We start from the raw sequence: 25214 nt of genomic DNA on the forward strand, positions 1-25214 counted from the left end.
CGTAGAATTGGCCATCACTTTCAAACTGGTTGCAATTATTCCTGTTATATGATGGAAACACTGTTGTATTTTTTTTGCATTTTATGGTTCTGGAGTTGACTTCTAAGGCCCTAACTATTCAATCTGTTGGAGCAGCGCCCTAGGGTGAAGCCTAGGTTGCTCGGAAAGTAGAAATGACCATAAGTTTCATACTGGTTGCAATTATTCGTTTTATACGATGGAAAAACTATTGTATGTATATTGTATTTTATGCTTCTGGCGTTGACTTCTAAGGCACTAACTATTCGATCTGATGGAGCAACGCCCTAGAGTGAAGGTTAGGTTGCCCGGAAGGTAGAATTGGCCATCACTTTCAAACTGGTTGCAATTATTTCTGTTATATGATGGAAACACTGTTGTATTTTTTTTGCATTTTATGGTTCGGGCGTTGACTTCTAAGGCCCTAACTATTCAATCTGTTGGAGCAACGCCCTAGGGTAAAGCCTAGGTTGCTCGGAAAGTAGAAATGACCATAAGTTTCATACTGGATGCAATTATTCGTTCTATACGATGGAAAAACTGTTGTATTTATATCGCATTTTATGCTTCTGGCGTTGACTTCTAAGGCACTATCTTTTCGATCTGGCGGAGCAACGCCCTAGAGCGAAGCCTAGGTTGCTCGAAACGTAGAATTGGCCATCACTTTCAAACTGGTTGCAATTATTCCTGTTATATGATGGAAACACTGTTGTATTTTAACTGCATTTTATGCTTCGGGCGTTGACTTCTAAGGCCCTAACTATTCAATCTGTTGGAGCAACGCCCTAGGGTGAAGCCTAGCTTGCTCGGAAAGTAGAAATGACCATAAGTTTCATACTGGCTGCAATTATTCGTTTTATACGATGGAAAAGCTGTTGTATTTATATTGTATTTTATGCTTCTGGCGTTGACTTCTAAGGCCCTGGCTGTTCGATCTAGTGGAGCAACGCCGTAGAGTGAAGCCTAGGTTGCCCGGAAGGTAGAATTGGCCATCACTTTCAAACTGGTTGCAATTATTCGTTTTATACGATGGAAAAACTGTTGTACTTATATCGCATTTTATGCTTCTGGCGTTGACTTCTAAGGCACTATCTTTTCGATCTGGTGGACCAACGCCCTAGGGTGAAGCCTAGCTTGCTCGGAAAGTAGAGATGACCATAAGTTTCATACTGGTTGCAATTATTCGTTTTATACGATGGAAAAGCTGTTGTATTTATATCGTATTTAATGCTTCTGGCGTTGACTTCTTAGGCCGTAACTATTCGGTCTGGTGGAGCAACGCCCTGGAGTGAAACCTAGGTTGCCCGGAACGTAGAATTGGCCATCACTTTCAAACTGGTTGCAATTATTCCTGATATATGATGGAAACACTGTTGTATTTTTTTTTGCATTTTATGGTTCGGGCGTTGACTTCTAAGGCCCTAACTATTCAATCTGTTGGATCAACGCCCTAGGGTGAAGCCTAGGTTGCTCGCAAAGTAGAAATGACCATAAGTTTCATACTGGTTGCAATTATTTGTTTTATACGATGGAAAAACTGTTGTATTTATTTTGTATTTTATGCTTCTGGCGTTGACTTCTAAGGCACTAACTATTCGATCTGGTGGAGCAACTCCCTAGAGCGAAGCCTAGGTTGCCCGGAACGTAGAATTGGCCATCACTTTCAAACTGGTTGCAATTATTCCTGTTATATGATGGAAACACTGTTGTATTTTTTTTGCATTTTATGGTTCGGGCGTTGACTTCTAAGGTCCTAACTATTCAATCTGTTGGCGCAACGCCCTAGCGTGAAGCCTAGGTTGCTCGGAAAGTAGAAATGACCATAAGTTTCATACAGGTTGCAATTATTCGTTTTACACGATGGAAAAACTGTTGTATTTATATTGTATTTTATGCTTCTGGCGTTGACTTCTAAGGCACTAGCTATTCGATCTGGTGGAGCAACGCCCTAGAGTGAGGCCTAGGTTGCCCGAAACGTAGAATTGGCCATCACTTTCAAACTGGTTGCAATTATTCCTGTTATATGATGGATACACTGTTGTATTTTTATTGCATTTTATGCTTCGGGCGTTGACTTCTAAGGCCCTAACTATTCAATCTGATGGACCAACGCCCTACGGTGAAGCCTAGCTTGCTCGGAAAGTAGGGATGACCATAAGTTTCTTACTGGTTGCAATTATTCGTTTTATACGATGGAAAAGCTGTTGTATTTATATCGTATTTAATGCTTCTGGCGTTGACTTCTTAGGCCGTAACTATTCGGTCTGGTGGAGCAACGCCCTGGAGTGAAACCTAGGTTGCCCGGAACGTAGAATTGGCCATCACTCTCAAACTGGTTGCAATTATTCCTGATATATGATGGAAATGCTGTTGTATTTTTTTTGCATTTTATGGTTCGGGCGTTGACTTCTAAGGCCCTAACTATTCAATCTGTTGGAGCAACGCCCTAGGGTGAAGCCTAGGTTGCTAGGAAAGTAGAAATGTCCATAAGTTTCATACTGGTTGCAATTATTCGTTTTATACGATGGAAAAACTGTTGTATTTATATTGTATTTTATGCTTCTGGCGTTGACTTCTAAGGCACTAACTATTCGATCTGGTGGAGCAACGCCCTAGAGTGAAGCCTAGGTTGCCCGGAAAGCAGAAATGACCATCACTTTCAAACTGGTTGCAATTATTCGTTTTATACGATGCAAAAACTGTTGTATTTATATTGTATTTTATGCTTCTGGCGCTGACTTCTAAGGCACTAACTATTCGATCTGGTGGAGCAACGCAATAGAGTGATGCCTAGGTTGCCCGGAACGCAGAATTGGCCATCACTTTCAAACTGGTTGCAATTATTCCTGTTATATGATGGCAACACTGTTGTATTTTTTTTGCGTTTTATGGTTCGGGCGTTGACTTCTAAGGCCCTAACTATTCAATCGGTTGGAGCAACGCCCTAGGGTGAAGCCTAGGTTGCTAGGAAAGTAGAAATGTCCATAAGTTTCATACTGGTTGCAATTATTCGTTTTATACGATGGAAAAACTGTTGTATTTATATTGTATTTTATGCTTCTGGCGTTGGCTTCTAAGGCACTAACTATTCGATCTGGTGGAGCAACGCCCTAGAGTGAAGCCTAGGTTGCCCGGAAAGCAGAAATGACCATCACTTTCAAACTGGTTGCAATTATTCGTCTTATACGATGCAAAAACTGTTGTATTTATATTGTATTTTATGCTTCTAGCGCTGACTTCTAAGGCACTAACTATTCGATCTGGTGGGGCAACGCAATAGAGTGATGCCTAGGTTGCCCGGAACGCAGAATTGGCCATCACTTTCAAACTGGTTGCAATTATTCCTGTTATATGATGGCAACACTGTTGTATTTTTTTTGCGTTTTATGCTTCGGGCGCTGACTTCTAAGGCCCTAACTATTCAATCTGTTGGAGCAACGCCCTAGGGTGAAGCCTAGCTTGCTCGGAAAGCAGAAATGACCATAAGTTTCATACTAGTTGCAATTATTCGTTTTATACGATGGAAAAGCTGTTGTATTTATATCGTATTTTATGCTTCTGGCGTTGACTTCTTGTGCCGTAACTATTCGGTCTGGTGGAGCAACACCCTGGAGTGAAACCTATTTTGCCCGGAAAGTAGAAATGACCATAAGTTTCATACTGGTTGCAATTATTCGTTTTATACGATGGAAAAGCTGTTGTATTTATATTGTATTTTATGCTTCTGACGTTGACTTCTAAGGCACTAACTATTCGATCTGGTGGAGAAACGCCCTAGAGTGAAGCCTTCGTTGCCCGGAACGTAGAATTGGCCATCACTTCCAAACTGGTTGCAATTATTCCTGTTATATGATGGAAACACTGTTGTATTTTTTTTTGCATTTTATGGTTCGGGCGTTGACTTCAATGGTCCTAACTACTCAATCTGTTGGAGCAACACCCTAGGGTGAAGCCTGGGTTGCTCGGAAAGTAGAAATGACCATAAGTTTCATACTGGTTGCAATTATTCGTTTTATACGATGGAAAAACTGTTGTATTAAATTGTATTTTATGCTTCTGGCGTTGACTTCTAAGGCACTAACTATTCGATCTGGTGGAGCAACGCAATAGAGAGAAGCCTAGGTTGCCCGGAACGTAGAATTGGCCATCACTTTCAAACTGGTTGCAATTATTCCTGTTATATGATGGAAACACTGTTGTATTTTAACTGCATTCTATGCTTCGCGTGTTGACTTCTAAGGCCCTAACTATTCAATCTGTTGGAGCAACGCCCTAGGGTGAAGCCTAGCTTGCTCGGAAAGTAGAAATGACCATAAGTTTCATCCTGGTTGCAATTATTCGTTTTATACGATGGAAACGCTGTTGGATTTATATCGTATTTTATGCTTCTGGCGTTTACTTCTAAGGACCTAGCTATTCGATCTAGTGGAGTAACGCCCTAGAGTGAAGCCTAGGCTGCCCGGAAAGGAGAAATGACCATCACTTTCAAACTGGTTGCAATTAATCCTTTTATACGATGGAAAAGCTGTTGTATTTATATCGTATTTTATGCTTCTGGCGTTTACTTCTAAGGACCTAACTATTCGATCTGGTGGAGCAACGCCCTAGTGTGAATCCTAGGTTGCTCGGAATGTAGAAATGACCATAACTTTCACACTGGTTGCAATTATTCGTTTTATACGATGGAAACGCTGTTGGATTTATATCGTATTTTATGCTTCTGGCGTTTACTTCTAAGGACCTAGCTATTCGATCTGGTGGACCAACGCCCTAGAGTGAATCCTAGGTTGCTCGGAATGTAGAAACGACCATAACTTTCACACTGGTTGCAATTATTCGTTTTATACGATGGAAACGCTGTTGTATTTGTATTGTATTTTATGCTTCTGGCGTTGACTTCTAAGGCCCTGGCTGTTCGATCTAGTGGAGCAACGCCGTAGAGTGAAGCCTAGGTTGCCCGGAAGGTAGAATTGGCCATCACTTTCAAACTGGTTGCAATTATTCGTTTTATACGATGGAAAAACTGTTGTATTTATATCGCATTTTATGCTTCTGGCGTTGACTTCTAAGGCACTATCTTTTCGATCTGGTGGACCAACGCCCTAGGGTGAAGCCCAGGTTGCCCGGAAAGCAGAAATGACCATCACTTTCAAACTGGTTGCAATTATTCGTTTTATACGATGCAAAAACTGTTGTATTTATATTGTATTTTATGCTTCTGGCGCTGACTTCTAAGGCACTAACTATTCGATCTGGTGGAGCAACGCAATAGAGTGATGCCTAGGTTGCCCGGAACGCAGAATTGGCCATCACTTTCAAACTGGTTGCAATTATTCCTGTTATATCATGGCAACACTGTTGTATTTTTTTGCGTTTTATGGTTCGGGCGTTGACTTCTAAGGCCCTAACTATTCAATCGGTTGGAGCAACGCCCTAGGGTGAAGCCTAGCTTGCTCGGAAAGTAGAAATGACCATAAGTTTCATACTGGTTGCAATTATTCGTTTTATACGATGCAAAAGCTGTTGTATTTATATCGTATTTTATGCTTCTGGCGCTGACTTCTAAGGCACTAACTATTCGATCTGGTGGAGCAACGCAATAGAGTGATGCCTAGGTTGCCCGGAACGCAGAATTGGCCATCACTTTCAAACTGGTTGCAATTATTCCTGTTATATGATGGCAACACTGTTGTATTTTTTTTGCGTTTTATGGTTCGGGCGTTGACTTCTAAGGCCCTAACTATTCAATCTGTTGGAGCAACGCCCTAGGGTGAAGCCTAGGTTGCTCGGAAAGTACAAATGACCATAAGTTTCATACTGGTTGCAATTATTCGTTTTATACGATGGAAAAACTGTTGTATTTATATTGTATTTTATGCTTCTGGCGTTGACTTCTAAGGCCCTAGTTGTTCGATCTAGTGGAGCAACGCCGTCGAGTGAAGCCTAGGTTGCCCGGAAGGTAGAATTGGCCATCACTTTCAAACTGGTTGCTATTATTCGTTTTATACGATGGAAAAACTGTTGTATTTATTTTGTATTTTATGCTTCTGGCGTTGACTTCTAAGGCACTAACTATTCGATCTGGTGGAGCAACGCCCTAGAGTGAAGCCTAGGTTGCCCGGAACGTAGAATTGGCCATCACTTTCAAACTGGTTGCAATTATTCCTGATATATGATGGAAACACTGTTGTATTTTTATTGCATTTTATGCTTCGGGCGTTGACTTCTAAGGCCCTAACTATTCAATCTGTTGGAGCAACGCCCTAGGGTGAAGCCTAGCTTGCTCGGAAAGTACAAATGACCATAAGTTTCATACTGATTGCAATTATTCGTTTTATACGGTGGAAAAGCAGTTGTATTTATATTGTATTTTATGCTTCTGGCGTTGACTTCTAAGGCACTAACTATTCGATCTGGTGGAGCAACGCCCTGGAGTGAAATCTAGGTTGCCCGGAACGTAGAATTGGCCATCACTTTCAAACTGGTTGCAATTATTCCTGTTATATGATGGAAACACTGTTGTATTTTTTTTGCATTTTATGGTTCTGGAGTTGACTTCTAAGGCCCTAACTATTCAATCTGTTGGAGCAACGCCCTAGGGTGAAGCCTAGGTTGCTCGGAAAGTAGAAATGACCATAAGTTTCATACTGGTTGCAATTATTCGTTTTATACGATGGAAAAACTGTTGTATGTATATTGTATTTTATGCTTCTGGCGTTGACTTCTAAGGCACTAACTATTCGATCTGGTAGAGCAACGCCCTAGAGTGAAGGTAAGGTTGCCCGGAAGGTAGAATTGGCCATCACTTTCAAACTGGTTGCAATTATTCCTGTTATATGATGGAAACACTGTTGTATTTTAACTGCATTTTATGCTTCGGGCGTTGACTTCTAAGGCCCTAACTATTCAATCTGTTGGAGCAACGCCTTAGGGTGAAGCATAGCTTGCTCGGAAAGTAGAAATGACCATAAGTTTCATACTGGTTGCAATTATTCGTTTTATACGATGGAAAAGCTGTTGTATTTATATCGTACTTTATGCTTCTGGCGTTGACTTCTTAGGCCGTAACTATTCGGTCTGGAGGAGCAACGCCCTGGAGTGAAACCTAGGTTGCCCGGAACGTAGAATTGGCCATCACTTTCAAACAGGTTGCAATTATTCCTGATATATGATGGAAACACTGTTGTATTTTTTTTTGCATTTTATGGTTCGGGCGTTGACTTCTAAGGCCCTAACTATTCAATCTGTTGGAGCAACGCCCTAGGGTGAAGACTAGGTTGCTCGCAAAGTAGAAATGACCATAAGTTTCATACTGGTCGCAATTATTCGTTTTATACGATGGAAAAACTGTTGTATTTATATTGTATTTTATGCTTCTGGCGTTGACTTCTAAGGCACTAACTATTCGATCTGGTGGAGCAACGCCCTAGAGTGAAGCCTAGGTTGCCCGGAACGTAGAATTGGCCATCACTTTCAAACTGGTTGCAATTATTCCTGCTATATGCTGGAAACACTGTTGTATTTTAACTGCATTTTATGCTTCAGGCGTTGACTTCTAAGGCCCTAACTATTCAATCTGCTGGAGCAACGCCCTAGGGTGAAGCCTAGCTTGCTCGGAAAGTAGAAATGACCATAAGTTTCATACTGGTTGCAATTATTCGTTTTATACGATGGAAAAACTGTTGTATGTATATTGTATTTTATGCTTCTGGCGTTGACTTCTAAGGCACTAACTATTCGATCTGGTAGAGCAACGCCCTAGAGTGAAGGTAAGGTTGCCCGGAAGGTAGAATTGGCCATCACTTTCAAACTGGTTGCAATTATTCATGTTATATGATGGAAACACTGTTGTATTTTTTTTGCATTTTATGGTTCGGGCGTTGACTTCTAAGGCCCTAACTATTCAATCTGTTGGAGCAACGCCCTAGGGTAAAGCCTAGGTTGCTCGGAAAGTAGAAATGACCATACGTTTCATACTGGATGCAATTATTCGTTCTATACGATGGAAAAACTGTAGTATTTATATCGCATTTTATGCTTCTGGCGTTGACTTCTAAGGCACTATCTTTTCGATCTGGCGGAGCAACGCCCTAGAGCGAGGCCTAGGTTGCTCGGAACGAAGAATTGGCCATCACTTTCAAACTGGTTGCAATTATTCCTGTTATATGATGGAAACACTGTTGTATTTTAACTGCATTTTATGCTTCGGGCGATGACTTCTAAGGCCCTAACTATTCAATCCGTTAGAGCAACGCCCTAGGGTGAAGCCTAGGTTGCTCGGAAAGTAGAAATGACCATAAGTTTCAAACTGGTTGCAATTATTTGTTTTATACGATGGAAAAACTGTTGTATTTATATCGCATTTTATGCTTCTGGCGTTGACTTCTAAGGCACTAACTATTCGATCTGGTGGAGCAACGCCCTAGAGTGAAGCCTAGGTTGCTCGGAAAGCAGATATGACCATCACTTTCAAACTGGTTGCAATTATTCGTTTTATACGATGCAAAAACTGTTGTATTTATATTGTATTTTATGCTTCTGGCGCTGACTTCTAAGGCACTAACTATTCGATCTGGTGGAGCAACGCAATAGAGTGATGCCTAGGTTGCCCGGAACGTAGAGTTGGCCATCACTTTCAAACTGGTTGCAATTATTCCTGTTATATGATGGCAACACTGTTGTATTTTTTTTGCGTTTTATGGTTCGGGCGTTGACTTCTACGGCCCTAACTATTCAATCTGCTGGAGCAACGCCCTAGGGTGAAGCCTAGCTTGCTCGGAAAGTAGAAATGACCATATGTTTCAAACTGGTTGCAATTATTCGTTTTATACGATGGAAAAGCTGCTGTATTTATATCGTATTTTATGCTTCTGGCGTTGACTTCTTGGGCCGTAACTATTCGGTCTGGTGGAGCAACGCCCTGGAGTGAAACCTAGGTTGCCCGGAACATAGAATTGGCCATCACTTTCAAACTGGTTGCAATTATTCCTGCTATATGATGGAAACACTCTTGTATTTTTTTTGCATTTTATGGTTCCGGCGTTGACTTATAAGGCCCTAACTATTCAATCCGTTGGAGCAACGACCTAGGGTGAAGCCTAGGTTGCTCGGAAAGTAGAATTGACCATAAGTTTCATACTGGTTGCAATTATTTGTTTTATACTATGGAAACACTGTTGTATTTATATTGTATTTTATGCTTCTGGCGTTGACTTCTAAAACACTAACTATTCGATCTGGTGGAGCAACGCCCTGGAATGAAACCTAGGTTTCCCGGAACGTAGAATTGGCCATCACTTTCAAACTGGTTGCAATTATTCCTGTTATATGATGGAAACACTGTTGTATTTTTTTTGCATTTTATGGTTCGGGCGTTGACTTCTAAGGCCCTAACTATTCAATCCGTTGGAGCAACGCCCTAGGGTGAAGCCTAGGTTGCTCGGAAAGTAGAAATGACCATAAGTTTCATACTGGTTGCATTTATTTGTTTTATACGATGGAAAAACTAATGTATTTATATTGTATTTTATGCTTCTGGCGTTGACTTCTAAGGCACTAACTATTCGATCTGGTGGAGCAACGCCCTAGAGTGAAGCCTAGGTTGCCCGGAACGTAGAATTGGCCATCACTTTCAATCTGGTTGCAATTATTAATGTTATATGATGGAAGCACTGTTGTATTTTTTTTGCATTTTATGGTTCGGGCGTTGACTTCTAAGACCCTAACTATTCAATCTGCTGGAGCAACGCCCTAGGGTGAAGCCTAGGTTGCTCGGAAAGTAGAAATGACCATAACTTTCATACTGGTTGCAATTATTCGTTTTATACGATGGAAAAGCTGTTGTATTTATATTGTATTTTATGCTTCTGGCGTTGACTTCTAAGGCACTAACTATTCGATCTGGTGGAGCAACGCCCTAGAGTGAAGGTTAGGTTGCCCGGAACGTAGAATTGGCCATCACTTTCAATCTGGTTGCAATTATTCCTGATATATGATGGAAACACTGTTGTATTTTTATTGCATTTTATGCTTCGGGCGTTGACTTCTAAGACCCTAACTATTCAATCTGCTGGAGCAACGCCCTAGGGTGAAGCCTAGGTTGCTCAGAAAGTAGAAATGACCATAACTTTCATACTGGTTGCAATTATTCGTTTTATACGATGGAAAAGCTGTTGTATTTATATTGTATTTTATGCTTCTGGCGTTGACTTCTAAGGCACTAACTATTCGATCTGGTGGAGCAACGCCGTAGAGTGAAGTCTAGGTTGCCCGGAACGTCGAATTGGCCATCACTTTCAAACTGGTTGCAATTATTCCTGTTATATGATGGAAACACAGTTCTATTTTTATTGCATTTTATGCTTCGGGCGTTGACATCTAAGGCCCTAACTACTCAATCTGTTGGAGCAACGCTCTAGGGTGAAGCCTAGGTTGCTCGGAAAGTACAAATGACCATAAGTTTCATACTGGTTGCAATTATTCGTTTTATACGATGGAAAAACTGTTGTATTTATATTGTATTTTATGCTTCTGGCGTTGACTTCTAAGGCCCTAGTTGTTCGATCTAGTGGAGCAACGCCGTCGAGTGAAGCCTACGTTGCCCGGAAGGTAGAATTGGCCATCACTTTCAAACTGGTTGCAATTATTCGTTTTATACGATGGAAAAACTGTTGTATTTATTTTGTATTTTATGCTTCTGGCGTTGACTTCTAAGGCACTAACTATTCGATCTGGTGGAGCAACGCCCTAGAGTGAAGCCTAGGTTGCCCGGAACGTAGAATTGGCCATCACTTTCAAACTGGTTGCAATTATTCCTGATATATGATGGAAACACTGTTGTATTTTTATTGCATTTTATGCTTCGGGCGTTGACTTCTAAGGCCCTAACTATTCAATCTGTTGGAGCAACGCCCTAGGGTGAAGCCTAGCTTGCTCGGAAAGTAGAAATGACCATAAGTTTCATACTGGTTGCAATTATTCGTTTTATACGGTGGAAAAGCTGTTGTATTTATATTGTATTTTATGCTTCTGGCGTTGACTTCTACGGCACTAACTATTCGATCTGGTAGAGCAACGCCCTGGAGTGAAACCTAGGTTGCCCGGAACGTAGAATTGGCCATCACTTTCAAACTGGTTGCAATTATTCCTGTTATATGATGGAAACACTGTTGAATTTTTTTTGCATTTTATGGTTCTGGAGTTGACTTCTAAGGCCCTAGCTATACAATCTGTTGGAGCAACGCCCTAGGGTGAAGCATAGGTTGCTCGGAAAGTAGAGATGACCATAAGTTTCATACTGGTTGTAATTATTCGTTTTATACGATGGAGAAGCTGTTGTATTTATATCGTATTTAATGCTTCTGGCGTTGACTTCTTAGGCCGTAACTACTCGGTCTGGTGGAGCAACGCCCTAGAGTGAAGCCTAGGTTGCCCGGAAAGCAGAAATGACCATAAGTTTCATACTGGTTGCAATTATTCGTTTTATACGATGGAAAAACTGTTGTATTTATATCGCATTTTATGCTTCTGGCGTTGACTTCTAAGGCACTAACTACTGGATCTGGTGGAGCAACGCCCTAGAGTGAAGCCTAGGTTGCCCGGAAAGCAGAAATGACCATCACTTTCAAACTGGTTGCAATTATTCGTTTTATACGATGCAAAAACTGTTGTATTTATATTGTATTTTATGCTTCTGGCGCTGACTTCTAAGGCACTAACTATTCGATCTGGTGGAGCAATGCAATAGAGTGATGCCTAGGTTGCCCGGAACGTAGAATTGGCCATCACTTTCAAACTGGTTGCAATTATTCCTGTTATATGATGGCAACACTGTTGTATTTTTTTTGCGTTTTATGGTTCGGGCGTTGACTTCTAAGGCCCTAACTATTCAATCTGTTGGAGCAACGCCCTACGGTGAAGCCTAGCTTGCTCGGAAAGTAGAAATGACCATAAGTTTCATACTGGTTGCAATTATTCGTTTTATACGATGGAAAAGCTGTTGTATTTATATCGTACTTTATGCTTCTGGCGTTGACTTCTTAGGCCGTAACTATTCGGTCTGGAGGAGCAACGCCCTGGAGTGAAACCTAGGTTGCCCGGAACGTAGAATTGGCCATCACTTTCAAACTGGTTGCAATTATTCCTGTTATATGATGGAAACACTGTTGTATTTTTTTTGCATTTTATGGTTCTGGAGTTGACTTCTAAGGCCCTAACTATTCAATCTGTTGGAGCAGCGCCCTAGGGTGAAGCCTAGGTTGCTCGGAAAGTAGAAATGACCATAAGTTTCATACTGGTTGCAATTATTCGTTTTATACGATGGAAAAACTATTGTATGTATATTGTATTTTATGCTTCTGGCGTTGACTTCTAAGGCACTAACTATTCGATCTGATGGAGCAACGCCCTAGAGTGAAGGTTAGGTTGCCCGGAAGGTAGAATTGGCCATCACTTTCAAACTGGTTGCAATTATTTCTGTTATATGATGGAAACACTGTTGTATTTTTTTTGCATTTTATGGTTCGGGCGTTGACTTCTAAGGCCCTAACTATTCAATCTGTTGGAGCAACGCCCTAGGGTAAAGCCTAGGTTGCTCGGAAAGTAGAAATGACCATAAGTTTCATACTGGATGCAATTATTCGTTCTATACGATGGAAAAACTGTTGTATTTATATCGCATTTTATGCTTCTGGCGTTGACTTCTAAGGCACTATCTTTTCGATCTGGCGGAGCAACGCCCTAGAGCGAAGCCTAGGTTGCTCGAAACGTAGAATTGGCCATCACTTTCAAACTGGTTGCAATTATTCCTGTTATATGATGGAAACACTGTTGTATTTTAACTGCATTTTATGCTTCGGGCGTTGACTTCTAAGGCCCTAACTATTCAATCTGTTGGAGCAACGCCCTAGGGTGAAGCCTAGCTTGCTCGGAAAGTAGAAATGACCATAAGTTTCATACTGGCTGCAATTATTCGTTTTATACGATGGAAAAGCTGTTGTATTTATATTGTATTTTATGCTTCTGGCGTTGACTTCTAAGGCCCAGGCTGTTCGATCTAGTGGAGCAACGCCGTAGAGTGAAGCCTAGGTTGCCCGGAAGGTAGAATTGGCCATCACTTTCAAACTGGTTGCAATTATTCGTTTTATACGATGGAAAAACTGTTGTACTTATATCGCATTTTATGCTTCTGGCGTTGACTTCTAAGGCACTATCTTTTCGATCTGGTGGACCAACGCCCTAGGGTGAAGCCTAGCTTGCTCGGAAAGTAGAGATGACCATAAGTTTCATACTGGTTGCAATTATTCGTTTTATAGGATGGAAAAGCTGTTGTATTTATATCGTATTTAATGCTTCTGGCGTTGACTTCTTAGGCCGTAACTATTCGGTCTGGTGGAGCAACGCCCTGGAGTGAAACCTAGGTTGCCCGAAACGTAGAATTGGCCATCACTTTCAAACTGGTTGCAATTATTCCTGATATATGATGGAAACACTGTTGTATTTTTTTTTGCATTTTATGGTTCGGGCGTTGACTTCTAAGGCCCTAACTATTCAATCTGTTGGATCAACGCCCTAGGGTGAAGCCTAGGTTGCTCGCAAAGTAGAAATGACCATAAGTTTCATACTGGTTGCAATTATTTGTTTTATACGATGGAAAAACTGTTGTATTTATTTTGTATTTTATGCTTCTGGCGTTGACTTCTAAGGCACTAACTATTCGATCTGGTGGAGCAACTCCCTAGAGCGAAGCCTAGGTTGCCCGGAACGTAGAATTGGCCATCACTTTCAAACTGGTTGCAATTATTCCTGTTATATGATGGAAACACTGTTGTATTTTTTTTGCATTTTATGGTTCGGGCGTTGACTTCTAAGGTCCTAACTATTCAATCTGTTGGCGCAACGCCCTAGCGTGAAGCCTAGGTTGCTCGGAAAGTAGAAATGACCATAAGTTTCATACAGGTTGCAATTATTCGTTTTACACGATGGAAAAACTGTTGTATTTATATTGTATTTTATGCTTCTGGCGTTGACTTCTAAGGCACTAGCTATTCGATCTGGTGGAGCAACGCCCTAGAGTGAGGCCTAGGTTGCCCGAAACGTAGAATTGGCCATCACTTTCAAACTGGTTGCAATTATTCCTGTTATATGATGGATACACTGTTGTATTTTTATTGCATTTTATGCTTCGGGCGTTGACTTCTAAGGCCCTAACTATTCAATCTGATGGACCAACGCCCTACGGTGAAGCCTAGCTTGCTCGGAAAGTAGGGATGACCATAAGTTTCTTACTGGTTGCAATTATTCGTTTTATACGATGGAAAAGCTGTTGTATTTATATCGTATTTAATGCTTCTGGCGTTGACTTCTTAGGCCGTAACTATTCGGTCTGGTGGAGCAACGCCCTGGAGTGAAACCTAGGTTGCCCGGAACGTAGAATTGGCCATCACTCTCAAACTGGTTGCAATTATTCCTGATATATGATGGAAATGCTGTTGTATTTTTTTTGCATTTTATGGTTCGGGCGTTGACTTCTAAGGCCCTAACTATTCAATCTGTTGGAGCAACGCCCTAGGGTGAAGCCTAGGTTGCTAGGAAAGTAGAAATGTCCATAAGTTTCATACTGGTTGCAATTATTCGTTTTATACGATGGAAAAACTGTTGTATTTATATTGTATTTTATGCTTCTGGCGTTGACTTCTAAGGCACTAACTATTCGATCTGGTGGAGCAACGCCCTAGAGTGAAGCCTAGGTTGCCCGGAAAGCAGAAATGACCATCACTTTCAAACTGGTTGCAATTATTCGTTTTATACGATGCAAAAACTGTTGTATTTATATTGTATTTTATGCTTCTGGCGCTGACTTCTAAGGCACTAACTATTCGATCTGGTGGAGCAACGCAATAGAGTGATGCCTAGGTTGCCCGGAACGCAGAATTGGCCATCACTTTCAAACTGGTTGCAATTATTCCTGTTATATGATGGCAACACTGTTGTATTTTTTTTGCGTTTTATGGTTCGGGCGTTGACTTCTAAGGCCCTAACTATTCAATCGGTTGGAGCAACGCCCTAGGGTGAAGCCTAGGTTGCTAGGAAAGTAGAAATGTCCATAAGTTTCATACTGGTTGCAATTATTCGTTTTATACGATGGAAAAACTGTTGTATTTATATTGTATTTTATGCTTCTGGCGTTGGCTTCTAAGGCACTAACTATTCGATCTGGTGGAGCAACGCCCTAGAGTGAAGCCTAGGTTGCCCGGAAAGCAGAAATGACCATCACTTTCAAACTGGTTGCAATTATTCGTCTTATACGATGCAAAAACTGTTGTATTTATATTGTATTTTATGCTTCTAGCGCTGACTTCTAAGGCACTAACTATTCGATCTGGTGGAGCAACGCAATAGAGTGATGCCTAGGTTGCCCGGAACGCAGAATTGGCCATCACTTTCAAACTGGTTGCAATTATTCCTGTTATATGATGGCAACACTGTTGTATTTTTTTTGCGTTTTATGCTTCGGGCGCTGACTTCTAAGGCCCTAACTATTCAATCTGTTGGAGCAACGCCCTAGGGTGAAGCCTAGCTTGCTCGGAAAGCAGAAATGACCATAAGTTTCATACTAGTTGCAATTATTCGTTTTATACGATGGAAAAGCTGTTGTATTTATATCGTATTTTATGCTTCTGGCGTTGACTTCTTGTGCCGTAACTATTCGGTCTGGTGGAGCAACACCCTGGAGTGAAACCTATTTTGCCCGGAAAGTAGAAATGACCATAAGTTTCATACTGGTTGCAATTATTCGTTTTATACGATGGAAAAGCTGTTGTATTTATATTGTATTTTATGCTTCTGACGTTGACTTCTAAGGCACTAACTATTCGATCTGGTGGAGAAACGCCCTAGAGTGAAGCCTTCGTTGCCCGGAACGTAGAATTGGCCATCACTTCCAAACTGGTTGCAATTATTCCTGTTATATGATGGAAACACTGTTGTATTTTTTTTTGCATTTTATGGTTCGGGCGTTGACTTCAATGGTCCTAACTACTCAATCTGTTGGAGCAACACCCTAGGGTGAAGCCTGGGTTGCTCGGAAAGTAGAAATGACCATAAGTTTCATACTGGTTGCAATTATTCGTTTTATACGATGGAAAAACTGTTGTATTAAATTGTATTTTATGCTTCTGGCGTTGACTTCTAAGGCACTAACTATTCGATCTGGTGGAGCAACGCAATAGAGAGAAGCCTAGGTTGCCCGGAACGTAGAATTGGCCATCACTTTCAAACTGGTTGCAATTATTCCTGTTATATGATGGAAACACTGTTGTATTTTAACTGCATTCTATGCTTCGCGTGTTGACTTCTAAGGCCCTAACTATTCAATCTGTTGGAGCAACGCCCTAGGGTGAAGCCTAGCTTGCTCGGAAAGTAGAAATGACCATAAGTTTCATCCTGGTTGCAATTATTCGTTTTATACGATGGAAACGCTGTTGGATTTATATCGTATTTTATGCTTCTGGCGTTTACTTCTAAGGACCTAGCTATTCGATCTAGTGGAGTAACGCCCTAGAGTGAAGCCTAGGCTGCCCGGAAAGGAGAAATGACCATCACTTTCAAACTGGTTGCAATTAATCCTTTTATACGATGGAAAAGCTGTTGTATTTATATCGTATTTTATGCTTCTGGCGCTGACTTCTAAGGCACTAACTATTCGATCTGGTGGAGCAACGCAATAGAGTGATGCCTAGGTTGCCCGGAACGCAGAATTGGCCATCACTTTCAAACTGGTTGCAATTATTCCTGTTATATGATGGCAACACTGTTGTATTTTTTTTGCGTTTTATGGTTCGGGCGTTGACTTCTAAGGCCCTAACTATTCAATCTGTTGGAGCAACGCCCTAGGGTGAAGCCTAGCTTGCTCGGAAAGTAGAAATGACCATAAGTTTCATACTGGTTGCAATTATTCGTTTTATACGATGGAAAAGCTGTTGTATTTATATCGTACTTTATGCTTCTGGCGTTGACTTCTTAGGCCGTAACTATTCGGTCTGGAGGAGCAACGCTCTGGAGTGAAGCCTAGGTTGCCCGGAAAGGAGAAATGACCATCACGTTCAAACTGGTTGCAATTAATCCTTTTATACGATGGAAAAGCTGTTGTATTTAAATCGTATTTTATGCTTCTGGCGTCTTCTTCTAAGGACCTAACTATTCGATCTGGTTGAGCAACGCCCTAGGGTGAAGCCTAGGTTGCTCGGAAAGTAGAAATGACCATAAGTTTCATACTGGTTGCAATTATTCGTTTTATACGATGGAAAAACTGTTGTATTTATATTGTATTTTATGCTTCTGGCGTTGACTTCTAAGGCACTAACTATTCGATCTGGTGGAGCAACGCCCTAGAGTGAAGCCTAGGTTGCCCGGAAAGCAGAAATGACCATCACTTTCAAACTGGTTGCAATTATTCGTCTTATACGATGCAAAAACTGTTGTATTTATATTGTATTTTATGCTTCTAGCGCTGACTTCTAAGGCACTAACTATTCGATCTGGTGGAGCAACGCAATAGAGTGATGCCTAGGTTGCCCGGAACGCAGAATTGGCCATCACTTTCAAACTGGTTGCAATTATTCCTGTTATATGATGGCAACACTGTTGTATTTTTTTTGCGTTTTATGCTTCGGGCGCTGACTTCTAAGGCCCTAACTATTCAATCTGTTGGAGCAACGCCCTAGGGTGAAGCCTAGCTTGCTCGGAAAGCAGAAATGACCATAAGTTTCATACTAGTTGCAATTATTCGTTTTATACGATGGAAAAGCTGTTGTATTTATATCGTATTTTATGCTTCTGGCGTTGACTTCTTGTGCCGTAACTATTCGGTCTGGTGGAGCAACACCCTGGAGTGAAACCTATTTTGCCCGGAAAGTAGAAATGACCATAAGTTTCATACTGGTTGCAATTATTCGTTTTATACGATGGAAAAGCTGTTGTATTTATATTGTATTTTATGCTTCTGACGTTGACTTCTAAGGCACTAACTATTCGATCTGGTGGAGAAACGCCCTAGAGTGAAGCCTTCGTTGCCCGGAACGTAGAATTGGCCATCACTTCCAAACTGGTTGCAATTATTCCTGTTATATGATGGAAACACTGTTGTATTTTTTTTTGCATTTTATGGTTCGGGCGTTGACTTCAATGGTCCTAACTACTCAATCTGTTGGAGCAACACCCTAGGGTGAAGCCTGGGTTGCTCGGAAAGTAGAAATGACCATAAGTTTCATACTGGTTGCAATTATTCGTTTTATACGATGGAAAAACTGTTGTATTAAATTGTATTTTATGCTTCTGGCGTTGACTTCTAAGGCACTAACTATTCGATCTGGTGGAGCAACGCAATAGAGAGAAGCCTAGGTTGCCCGGAACGTAGAATTGGCCATCACTTTCAAACTGGTTGCAATTATTCCTGTTATATGATGGAAACACTGTTGTATTTTAACTGCATTCTATGCTTCGCGTGTTGACTTCTAAGGCCCTAACTATTCAATCTGTTGGAGCAACGCCCTAGGGTGAAGCCTAGCTTGCTCGGAAAGTAGAAATGACCATAAGTTTCATCCTGGTTGCAATTATTCGTTTTATACGATGGAAACGCTGTTGGATTTATATCGTATTTTATGCTTCTGGCGTTTACTTCTAAGGACCTAGCTATTCGATCTAGTGGAGTAACGCCCTAGAGTGAAGCCTAGGCTGCCCGGAAAGGAGAAATGACCATCACTTTCAAACTGGTTGCAATTAATCCTTTTATACGATGGAAAAGCTGTTGTATTTATATCGTATTTTATGCTTCTGGCGTTTACTTCTAAGGACCTAACTATTCGATCTGGTGGAGCAACGCCCTAGTGTGAATCCTAGGTTGCTCGGAATGTAGAAATGACCATAACTTTCACACTGGTTGCAATTATTCGTTTTATACGATGGAAACGCTGTTGGATTTATATCGTATTTTATGCTTCTGGCGTTTACTTCTAAGGACCTAGCTATTCGATCTGGTGGACCAACGCCCTAGAGTGAATCCTAGCTTGCTCGGAATGTAGAAACGACCATAACTTTCACACTGGTTGCAATTATTCGTTTTATACGATGGAAACGCTGTTGTATTTGTATTGTATTTTATGCTTCTGGCGTTGACTTCTAAGGCCCTGGCTGTTCGATCTAGTGGAGCAACGCCGTAGAGTGAAGCCTAGGTTGCCCGGAAGGTAGAATTGGCCATCACTTTCAAACTGGTTGCAATTATTCGTTTTATACGATGGAAAAACTGTTGTATTTATATCGCATTTTATGCTTCTGGCGTTGACTTCTAAGGCACTATCTTTTCGATCTGGTGGACCAACGCCCTAGGGTGAAGCCCAGGTTGCCCGGAAAGCAGAAATGACCATCGCTTTCAAACTGGTTGCAATTATTCGTTTTATACGATGCAAAAACTGTTGTATTTATATTGTATTTTATGCTTCTGGCGCTGACTTCTAAGGCACTAACTATTCGATCTGGTGGAGCAACGCAATAGAGTGATGCCTAGGTTGCCCGGAACGCAGAATTGGCCATCACTTTCAAACTGGTTGCAATTATTCCTGTTATATGATGGCAACACTGTTGTATTTTTTTGCGTTTTATGGTTCGGGCGTTGACTTCTAAGGCCCTAACTATTCAATCGGTTGGAGCAACGCCCTAGGGTGAAGCCTAGCTTGCTCGGAAAGTAGAAATGACCATAAGTTTCATACTGGTTGCAATTATTCGTTTTATACGATGCAAAAGCTGTTGTATTTATATCGTATTTTATGCTTCTGGCGCTGACTTCTAAGGCACTAACTATTCGATCTGGTGGAGCAACGCAATAGAGTGATGCCTAGGTTGCCCGGAACGCAGAATTGGCCATCACTTTCAAACTGGTTGCAATTATTCCTGTTATATGATGGCAACACTGTTGTATTTTTTTTGCGTTTTATGGTTCGGGCGTTGACTTCTAAGGCCCTAACTATTCAATCTGTTGGAGCAACGCCCTAGGGTGAAGCCTAGCTTGCTCGGAAAGTAGAAATGACCATAAGTTTCATACTGGTTGCAATTATTCGTTTTATACGATGGAAAAGCTGTTGTATTTATATCGTACTTTATGCTTCTGGCGTTGACTTCTTAGGCCGTAACTATTCGGTCTGGAGGAGCAACGCTCTGGAGTGAAGCCTAGGTTGCCCGGAAAGGAGAAATGACCATCACGTTCAAACTGGTTGCAATTAATCCTTTTATACGATGGAAAAGCTGTTGTATTTAAATCGTATTTTATGCTTCTGGCGTCTTCTTCTAAGGACCTAACTATTCGATCTGGTTGAGCAACGCCCTAGGGTGAAGCCTAGGTTGCTCGGAAAGTAGAAATGACCATAAGTTTCATACTGGTTGCAATTATTCGTTTTATACGATGGAAAAACTGTTGTATTTATATTGTATTTTATGCTTCTGGCGTTGACTTCTAAGGCACTAACTATTCGATCTGGTGGAGCAACGCCCTAGAGTGAAGCCTAGGGTGCCCGGAAGGTAGAATTGGCCATCACTTTCAAACTGGTTGCAATTATTCGTTTTAAACGATGGAAAAACTGTTGTATTTATATTGTGTTTTATGCTTCTGGCGTTGACTTCTAAGGTACTATCTATTCGATCTGGTGGAGCAACGCCCTAGAGTGAAGCCTAGGTTGCCCGGAACGTAGAATTGGCCATCACTTTCAAACTGGTTGCAATTATTCCTGTTATATGATGGAAACGCTGTTGTATTTTTATTGCATTTTATGCTTCGGGCGTTGACTTCTAAGTCCCTAACTATTCAATCTGTTGGAGCAACGCCCTAGGGTGAAGCCTTGCTTGCTCGGAAAGTAGAAATGACCATAAGTTTCATACTGGTTGCAATTATTCGTTTTATACGATGGAAAAGCTGTTGTATTCATATCGTATTTTATGCTTCTGGCGTTGACTTCTTGGGCCGTAACTATTGGGTCTGGTGGAGCAACGCCCTGGAGTGAAACCTAGGTTGCCCGGAACGTAGAATTGGCCATCACTTTCAAACTGGTTGCAATTATTCCAGTTATATGATGGAAACACTGTTGCATTTTTTTTGCATTTTATGATTCGGGCGTTGACTTCTAAGGCCCTAACTATTCAATCTGTTGGACCAACGACCTAGGGTGAAGCCTAGCTTGCTCGGAAAGTAGAAATGACCATAAGTTTCATACTGGTTGCAATTATTCGTTTTACACGATGGAAAAGCTGTTGTATTTATATCGTATTTTATGCTTCTGGCGTTGACTTCTTAGGCCGTAACTATTCGGTCTGGTGGAGCAACGCCCTGCGGTGAAACCTAGGTTGACCGGAACTTAGAATTGGCCATCACTTTCAAACTGGTTGCAATTATTCCTGATATATGATGGAAACACTGTTGTATTTTTTTTGCATTTTATGGTTCGGGCGTTGACTTCTAAGACCCTAACTATTCAATCTGTTGGGCAACGCCCTAGGGTGAAGCCTAGGTTGCTCGGAAAGTAGAAATGACCATAAGTTTCATACTGGTTGCAATTATTCGTTTTATACGATGGAAAAACTGTTGTATTTATATTGTATTTTATGCTTCTGGCGTTGACTTCTAAGTCCCTAACTATTAAATCTGTTGGAGCAACGCCCTAAGGTGAAGCCTTGCTTGCTCGGAAAGTAGAAATGACCATAAGTTTCATACTGGTTGCAATTATTCGTTTTATACGATGGAAAAACTGTTGTATTTATATTGTATTTTATGCTTATGGCGTTGACTTCTAAGGCACTAACTATTCGATCTGGTGGAGCAACGCCCTAGAGTGAAGCCTAGGGTGCCCGGAAGGTAGAATTGGCCATCACTTTCAAACTGGTTGCAATTATTCGTTTTATACGATGGAAAAACTGTTGTATTTATATTGTATTTTATGCTTCTGGCGTTGACTTCCAAGGCACTAACTATTCGATCTGGTGGAGCAACGCCCTAGAGTGAAGCCTAGGTTGCCCGGAACGTAGAATTGGCCATCACTTTCAAACTGGTTGCAATTATTCCTGTTATATGATGGAAACGCTGTTGTATTTTTATTGCATTTTATGCTTCGGGCGTTGACTTCTAAGTCCCTAACTATTAAATCTGTTGGAGCAACGCCCTAGGGTGAAGCCTTGCTTGCTCGGAAAGTAGAAATGACCATAAGTTTCATACTGGTTGCAATTATTCGTTTTATACGATGGAAAAGCTGTTGTATTCATATCGTATTTTATGCTTCTGGCGTTGACTTCTTGGGCCGTAACTATTGGGTCTGTTGGAGCAACGCCCTGGAGTTAAACCTAGGTTGCCCGGAACGTAGAATTGGCCATCACTTTCAAACTGGTTGCAATTATTCCTGTTATATGATGGAAACGCTGTTGTATTTTTATTGCATTTTATGCTTCGGGCGTTGACTTCTAAGTCCCTAACTATTAAATCTGTTGGAGCAACGCCCTAGGGTGAAGCCTTGCTTGCTCGGAAAGTAGAAATGACCATAAGTTTCATACTGGTTGCAATTATTCGTTTTATACGATGGAAAAGCTGTTGTATTCATATCGTACTTTATGCTTCTGGCGTTGACTTCTTGGGCCGTAACTATTGGGTCTGTTGGAGCAACGCCCTGGAGTTAAACCTAGGTTGCCCGGAACGTAGAATTGGCCATCACTTTCAAACTGGTCGCAATTATTCCTGTTATATGATGAAAACACTGTTGCATTTTTTTTGCATTTTATGATTCGGGCGTTGACTTCTAAGGCCCTAACTATTCAATCTGTTGGACCAACGACCTAGGGTGAAGCCTAGCTTGCTCGGAAAGTAGAAATGACCATAAGTTTCATACTGGTTGCAATTATTCGTTTTACACGATGGAAAAGCTGTTGTATTTATATCGTATTTTATGCTTCTGGCGTTGACTTCTTAGGCCGTAACTATTCGGTCTGGTGGAGCAACGCCCTGGGGTGAAACCTAGGTTGCCCGGAACTTAGAATTGGCCATCACTTTCAAACTGGTTGCAATTATTCCTGATATATGATGGAAGCACTGTTGTATTTTTTTTTGCATTTTATGGTTCGGGCGTTGACTTCTAAGACCCTAACTATTCAATCTGTTCGGCAACGCCCTAGGGCGAAACCTAGGTTGCTCGGAAAGTAGAAATGACCATAAATTTCATACTGGTTGCAATTATTCGATTTATCCGGTGGAAAAACTGTTGCATTTATATTGTATTTTATGCTTCTGGCGTTGACTTCTAAGGCCCTAGCTGTTCGATCTAGTGGAGCAAGGCCCTAGGGTGAAGCCTAGGTTGCCCGGAAAGGAGAAATGACCATCACGTTCAAACTGGTTGCAATTAATCCTTTTATACGATGGAAAAGCTGTTGTATTTAAATCGTATTTTATGCTTCTGGCGTCTTCTTCTAAGGACCTACCTATTCGATCTGGTTGAGCAACGCCCTAGGGTGAAGCCTAGGTTGCTCGGAAAGTAGAAATGACCATAAGTTTCATACTGGTTGCAATTATTCGTTTTATACGATGGAAAAACTGTTGTATTTATATTGTATTTTATGCTTCTGGCGTTGACTTCTAAGGCACTAACTATTCGATCTGGTGGAGCAACGCCCTAGAGTGAAGCCTAGGGTGCCCGGAAGGTAGAATTGGCCATCACTTTCAAACTGGTTGCAATTATTCGTTTTATACGATGGAAAAACTGTTGTATTTATATTGTATTTTATGCTTCTGGCGTTGACTTCCAAGGCACTAACTATTCGATCTGGTGGAGCAACGCCCTAGAGTGAAGCCTAGGTTGCCCGGAACGTAGAATTGGCCATCACTTTCAAACTGGTTGCAATTATTCCTGATACATGATGGATACACTGTTGCATTTTTATTGCATTTTATGCTTCGGGCGTTGACTTCTAAGGCCCTAACTATTCAATCTGTTGGACCAACGACCTAGGGTGAAGCCTAGCTTGCTCGGAAAGTAGAAATGACCATAAGTTTCATACTGGTGCAATTATTCGTTTTACACGATGGAAAAGCTGTTGTATTTATATCGTATTTTATGCTTCTGGCGTTGACTTCTTAGGCCGTAACTATTCGGTCTGGTGGAGCAACGCCCTGGGGTGAAACCTAGGTTGCCCGGAACATAGAATTGGCCATCACCTTCAAACTGGTTGCAATTATTCCTGATATATGATGGAAACACTGTTGTATTTTTTTTGCATTTTATGCTTCGGGCGTTGACTTCTAAGGCCCTAACTATTCAATCTGTTGGACCAACGCCCTAGGGTGAAGCCTAGCTTGCTCGGAAAGTAGAAATGACCATAAGTTTCATACTGGTTGCAATTATTCGTTTTATACGATGGAAAAGCTGTTGTATTTACATCGTATTTTATGCTTCTGGCGTTGACTTCTTAGGCCGTAACCATTCGGTCTGGTGGAGCAACGCCCTGGAGTGAAACCTAGGTTGCCCGGAACTTAGAATTGGCCATCACTTTCAAACTGGTTGCAATTATTCCTGATATATGATGGAAACACTGTTGTATTTTTTTTGCATTTTATGGTTCGGGCGTTGACTTCTAAGGCCCTAACTATTCAATCTGTTGGAGCAACGCCCTAGGGTGAAGCCTAGGTTGCTCGGAAAGTAGAAATGACCATAAGTTTCATATTGGTTGCAATTATTCGTTTTAAACGATGGAAAAACTGTTGTATTTATATTGTGTTTTATGCTTCTGGCGTTGACTTCTAAGGTACTATCTATTCGATCTGGTGTAGGAACGCCCTAGAGTGAAGCCTAGGTTGCCCGGAACGTAGAATTGGCCATCACTTTCAAACTGGTTGCAATTATTCCTGTTATATGATGGAAATGCTGTTGTATTTTTATTGCATTTTATGCTTCGGGCGTTGACTTCTATGTCCCTAACTATTAAATCTGTTGGAGCAACGCCCTAGGGTGAAGCCTTGCTTGCTCGGAAAGTAGAAATGACCATAAGTTTCATACTGGTTGCAATTATTCGTTTTTTACGATGGAAAAGCTGTTGTATTCATATCGTATTTTATGCTTCTGGCGTTGACTTCTTGGGCCGTAACTATTGGGTCTGTTGGAGCAACGCCCTGGAGTGAA

Source organism: Calliopsis andreniformis, unplaced genomic scaffold (assembly GCF_051401765.1).
Source record: "Calliopsis andreniformis isolate RMS-2024a unplaced genomic scaffold, iyCalAndr_principal scaffold0014, whole genome shotgun sequence".
Lineage (NCBI taxonomy): Eukaryota > Metazoa > Arthropoda > Insecta > Hymenoptera > Andrenidae > Calliopsis > Calliopsis andreniformis.